Source organism: Arachis stenosperma, chromosome 6 (genome assembly GCF_014773155.1).
Source record: "Arachis stenosperma cultivar V10309 chromosome 6, arast.V10309.gnm1.PFL2, whole genome shotgun sequence".
Classification (NCBI taxonomy): Eukaryota; Viridiplantae; Streptophyta; class Magnoliopsida; order Fabales; family Fabaceae; genus Arachis; species Arachis stenosperma.
The window spans coordinates 111,574,720-111,580,709 of record NC_080382.1 but is presented as its reverse complement, the minus strand read 5'-3'; the positions used below and the strand labels follow the sequence as shown (position 1 = coordinate 111,580,709).

General features: G+C 40.4%; 1 non-coding gene across 1 annotated transcript; it reads right to left on the bottom strand.

Moving 5' to 3' along the window:
* Positions 1-3,157: 3,157 nt before the first annotated feature.
* LOC130937389 (small nucleolar RNA R71) lies at positions 3,158-3,265 on the bottom strand. The gene has a single exon (XR_009068611.1). It is a non-coding gene; the product is annotated as a small nucleolar RNA R71 (small nucleolar RNA).
* Positions 3,266-5,990: the final 2,725 nt, after the last annotated feature.

The window sequence follows — 5,990 nt, the reverse complement described above, 5'->3', positions numbered from 1 at the left end:
ATTGCTCAGCCCAAGCACACACCAAGTGGGCCCGGAAGTGGATTTTTATGTCATTTACTCATCTCTGTACACCCTAGGCTACTAGTTTTCTATATATAGGACCTTTTACTATTGTATTTTCATCTTGGTTCCTCTGGTTCCCTCTCTGGGGCCAAAGCCAATGATCACTTTTGTTCTTATGTATTTTCAACGGTGGAGTTTCTACACACCATAGATTAAGGTGTGGAGCTCTGCTGTACCTCGAGTATTAATGCAATTACTATTGTTCTTCTATTCAATTCCGCTTGTTCTTTGTCCAAGATATTCATTTGCACCCAAGAACATGATGAATGTGATGATTATGTGACGCTCATCATCATTCTCACTTATGAACAAAGTGACTGACAACCACTCTTGTTCTACAAGCAAACGAGGCTCTAATGTTTATCTCTTGGATTCTTTAACCGGAATCTTCGTGGTATAAGCTAGAACTGATGGCGGCATTCAAGAGAATCCGGAAGGTCTAAACCTTGTCTGTGGTATTCTGAGTAGGATTCAATGATTGAATGACTGTGACGTGCTTCAAACTCCTAGCAGGCGGGGCGTTAGTGACAGACGCAAAAGAATCAATGGATTCTATTCCGGCCTGACCGAGAACCGACAGATGATTAGCCATGCTGTGACAGAGCATAGGAACGTTTTCACTGAGAGGATGGGAGGTAGCCACTGACAACGGTGAAACCCTACATACAGCTTGCCATGGAAAGGAGTAAGAAGGATTGGATGAAGACAGTAGGAAAGCAGAGAGACGGAAGGGAAGGCATCTTCATACGCTTATCTGAAGTTCCTACCAATGAATTACATAAGTATCTCTATCTTTATCTTTATATTTTATTCATCATCTATACCCATTTGAGTCTGCCTGACTAAGATTTACAAGGTAACCATAGCTTGCTTCATACCAACAATCTCCGTGGGATCGACCCTTACTCGCGTAAGGTTTATTACTTGGACGACCCAGTGCACTTGCTGGTTAGTTGTGCGAAGTTGTAGTGATCACAATTTCGCGCACCAAGTTTTTGGCGCCGTTGCCGGGGATTGTTTTGTGTATGGACAACTGACGGTTCATCTTGTTGCTTAGATTAGGTATTTTTTTTTCAGAGTTCTTAAGAATGAATTCTAGTGTTTCAAGGTGATGTTCTTATCATCACCAAAGCTGATTGATTCTCATCAATTTAGCTCTTGAATGCAATGTCCTGCTGAAGCTTGGCCGGCCATGTCTAATTCCTTTAGACTAAAGCTTTAGACTAACATTGCATGATTCCTGGAATTCTCATTAAGAATTTTGATACCTTTATTTTCCTTTTCACTTAATTTTCGAAAAACCCAAAAAAAAAAATTTACAAAATCATAAAATCCAAAAATATTTTTTGTTTGAGTCTAGAGTTTCATCTTAAGTTTAGTGTCAATTGCATGTTTCTGTTCTTATTGCATTCATGCATGTGTCCTCATTGATCTTCAAGTTGTTCTTGATGATTTCCTTGTTTTGATCTTTGAATTCTATTGACTTGAGTGTTGCATTCTCATTTTGTTAGTGTCAATGGTATACAAACTGCTAAGTTTGGTGTCTTGCATGCATTGTTATTTGATTTTAGTTGCATTTTGATTATTCCTTATTATAAAAAATCCAAAAATATTTTTAATTTGTGTCTTTTCAAGTCAATAATACAGAGAATTGAAGATTCAGAACATACTGCAGAGGAATCACACAGAAAAAGCTGGGCATTCAAAAATGCCCAGTGAAGAAGACAGACTGGCGTTTAAACGCCAGCCAGGGTACCTGGTTGGGCGTTTAACGCCCAAAAGGGTAGAGTTTTGGGCGTTAAACGCCAGAATGTGCACCATTCTGGGCGTTTAACGCCAGGATGGCACAAGGGGGAGGATTTTGTTTTCAAATCAATTTTTTTTTCAAGTTTCCAAAGTTTTTCAAAATCAAATCTTTTTCAAATCATATCTTTTCAATCAAATGTTTTCAAAATCAATTTCTTTCCTTTTTCAAAGATACTTACTAACAATTAATGATTTGATTGAACATTTCAAGTATGTTGCCTTTTCTGTTGAGAAAGGTTTAATGTTTGAATCATATCTTTTCTTGTTAGGCAAGTCATTAATTTTTAAAAATCAAATCTTTTTAAATTGTTTTCAAAATCAAATCTTTTTAAAATGTTTTTCAAATCATATCTTCTCAATCACATCTTTTTAAAAACCAATCATATCTTTTTAATCACATCTTTTTCAAAATAGTTTTCAATCAAATCTTTTTAACTTCTAATTTCAAAATCTTTTTCAAAAATCACTTGATTTCTTTCCCACTCTTATTTTCGAAAATTAATTAGTGTTTTTCAAAATGTTTTCAATTTCTTTTATTTGATTTTCGAAAATTACATTCCTTCTTTTCACATCCTTCTATTTATGGACTAACACTATCCCTTAATGCAAAATTCGAACTCCATCTTCTTTGATAAGTTCGAATTTTCTACCTCTGTCTTCCATTTTTCTTTTCCTCTGACACTTCAAGGAATCTCTATACTGTGACATAGAGGATTCCACATTTTCTTGTTCTCTTCTCTTTCATATGAGCAGGAACAAAGACAAAGGCATTCTTGTTGAAGCTGACCCTGAACCTGAAAGGACCTTGAAGCGAAAGCTAAGAGAAGCTAAGGCACAACTCTCTGTAGAGGACCTAACCGAATTCTTCAAAGAAGAAGAAGACATGACAGCCGAAAACAACAACAATGCCAACAATGCAAGGAAGGTGCTGGGTGACTTTACTGCACCTACTCCCGACTTCTATGGGAGAAGCATCTCTATCCCTGCCATTAGAGCAAACAACTTTGAGCTTAAGCCTCAATTAGTTTCTCTAATGCAACAGAATTGCAAGTTCCATGGATTTCCATTGGAAGATCCTCATCAGTTCTTAGCTGAGTTCTTGCAAATCTGTGACACAGTCAAGACTAATGGGGTTGACCCTGAGGTCTACAGACTTATGCTATTCCCTTTTGCTGTAAGAGACAGAGCTAGAACATGGTTGGATTCTCAACCTAAAGAAAGCCTGGACTCTTGGGAAAAGCTAGTCAATGCCTTCTTGGCAAAGTTCTTTTCACCTCAAAAATTGAGTAAGCTTAGAGTGGAAGTCCAAACCTTCAGACAGAAGGATGGAGAATCCCTCTATGAAGCTTGGGAAAGATACAAACAATTGATCAGAAAATGTCCTTCTGACATGCTTTCTGAATGGAGCATCATAGGTATTTTCTATGATGGTCTCTCTGAACTATCCAAGATGTCTTTGGATAGCTCTGCTGGAGGATCTCTTCATTTGAAGAAGACGCCTACAGAAGCTCAAGAACTGATTGAAATGGTTGCAAATAACCAATTCATGTACACTTCTGAAAGAAATCCTGTGAACAATGGGACTAGTCAGAAGAAAGGAGTTCTTGAGATTGATGCTCTGAATGCCATTTTGGCTCAGAACAAGATACTGACTCAACAAGTCAATTTGATCTCTCAAAGTCTGTCTGGAATGCAAAATGCACCAAGCAGTACTAAGGATGCTTCATCTGAAGAAGAAGCCTATGATCCTGAGAACCCTTCAATTGAAGAGGTGAACTACCTAGGAGAAGCCTATGGAAACACCTATAATTCTTCATGGAGAAATCACCCAAATTTCTCATGGAGGAATCAAGAAAGACCTCAACAAGGTTTTAATAACAATAATGGTGGAAGAAATAGGTTTAGCAATGGCAAGCCTTTTCCATCATCTTCCCAGCAACAGACAGAGATATCTAAGCAGAACCCCTCTGACTTAGCAACCATGGTCTCTGATCTAATTAAAACCACTCAAAGTTTCATGAATGAAACAAGGTCCTCCATTAGGAATTTGGAGGCACAAGTGGGACAGCTGAGCAAGAAAATTACTGAACTCCCTCCTAGTACTCTTCCAAGCAATACAGAAGAAAATCCAAAGGGAGAGTGCAAGGCCATCAGTATGGCCGAATTTTGGGAGGAAGAAGAGGCAGTGAACGCCACTGAAGAAGGCCTCACTGGGCGTCCACTGGCTTCCAATGAGTTCCCCAATGAGGAACCATTGGAATCTGAGGCTCAAAATGAGAGCATAGAGATCCCATTGGACTTACTTCTGCCATTCATGAGCTCTGATGAGTATTCTTCCTCTGAAGAGGATGAGTATGTCACTGAAGAGCAAGTTGCTAAATACCTTGGAGCAATCATGAAGCTAAATGACAAGTTGTTTGGAAATGATACTTGGGAGGATGAACCCCCTTTGCTCACCAAAGAACTGGATGGCTTGTCTTGGCAGAAACTGCCTCAAAAGAGACAGGATCCTGGGAAGTTTTCAATACCTTGTACCATAGGCACCATGACCTTCAAGAAGGCCTTGTGTGACTTAGGGTCAAGTGTAAAGCTCATGCCCCTCTCTGTAATAGAGAAGCTAGGGATCTTTGAGGTGCAAGCTGCAAGAATCTCATTAGAGATGGCAGACAACTCAAGAAAACAAGCTCATGGACTTGTAGAGGATGTTTTGGTGAAGATTGAAGACCATTACATCCCTGCTGATTTCATAGTCCTAGAGACTGGGAAGTGCATGGATGAAACCATCATCCTTGGCAGACCCTTCCTAGCCACAGCAAAGGCTGTGATTGATGTTGATAGAGGCGAACTGATCATTCAAGTGAATGAAGAATCCTTTGTGTTTAAGGCTCAAGGATATCCCTCTGTCACCATGGAGAGGAAGCATGAAGAGCTTCTCTCAAATCAGAGTCAAACAGAGCCCCCACAGTCAAACTCTAAGTTTGGTGTTGGGAGGCCACAACCAAACTCTAAGTTTGGTGTTGAACCCCCACATTCAAACTCTAAGTTTGGTGTTGGGAGGTTCCAACATTGCTCTGAGAAAATGTGAGGCTCCATGAGAGCCCTCTGTCAAGCTACTGACATTAAAGAAGCGCTTGTTGGGAGGCAACCCAATGTTATATTTTATCCATTTTCTTTTGTTATTTTATGTTTTTTGTAGGTTGATGATCATGAGAAGTCACAAAATCAATTGAAAAGGCAAAAACAGAATGAAAAACAGGAAGAAAAACAGCACACCCTGGAGGAAGAACCCACTGGCGTTTAAACGCCAGTGAGGCTAGCAGTTGGGCGTTTAACGCCCAGTCTGGCACCATTCTGGGCGTTTAACGCCAGAAAGGGGCACCAGACTGGCGTTAAACGCCAGGAAAGGGCAAGAACCTGGTGTTAAACGCCAAAAATGGGCACCAGCCCGGCGTTTAACGCCAGAATTGGCTCAAAACGTGATTTTGAGTGCCATTTGGTGCAGGGATGACTTTTCCTTGACACCTAAGGATCTGTGGACCCCACAGGATCCCCACCAACCCCACCACTCTCTCTTTTCTTCACCCATTCACCACTCACCTCCATCCTTCATAAAACCCCACCTACCTCACCATTCAAATTCAAACCACTTTCCCACCCAAACCCAACCATAATGGCCGAAACACAAAGCCATTCCCTTCTTCCTCATTTCTTCTTCTTCTACTCTCTTCTTTCTTCTTTTGCTCGAGGACGAGCAAACCTTTTAAGTTTGGTGTGGTAAAAGCATTGCTTTTTGTTTTTCCATAACCATTTATGGCATCCAAGGCCGGAGAAACCTCTAGAAAGAGGAAAGGGAAGGCAAAAGCCTCCTCCTCCGAGTCATGGGAGTTGGAGAGATTCATCTCAAGGGTGCATCAAGACCACTTCTATGAAGTTGTGGCCATGAAGAAGGGTCAACTTTGATCAAAGGTTGGACCAAGTCCTCATAGATATTTATGAAGAGGGCGCTCAATGAAAGAGAGATTCAAGAGGGAAGCCAGTTCAACTGAGAAGGCATGACCTCAAGCCTATCACTAAGAAAAGGATGGAGCAAACAAGAGACCCCTCTCATCATGAGATCCCTG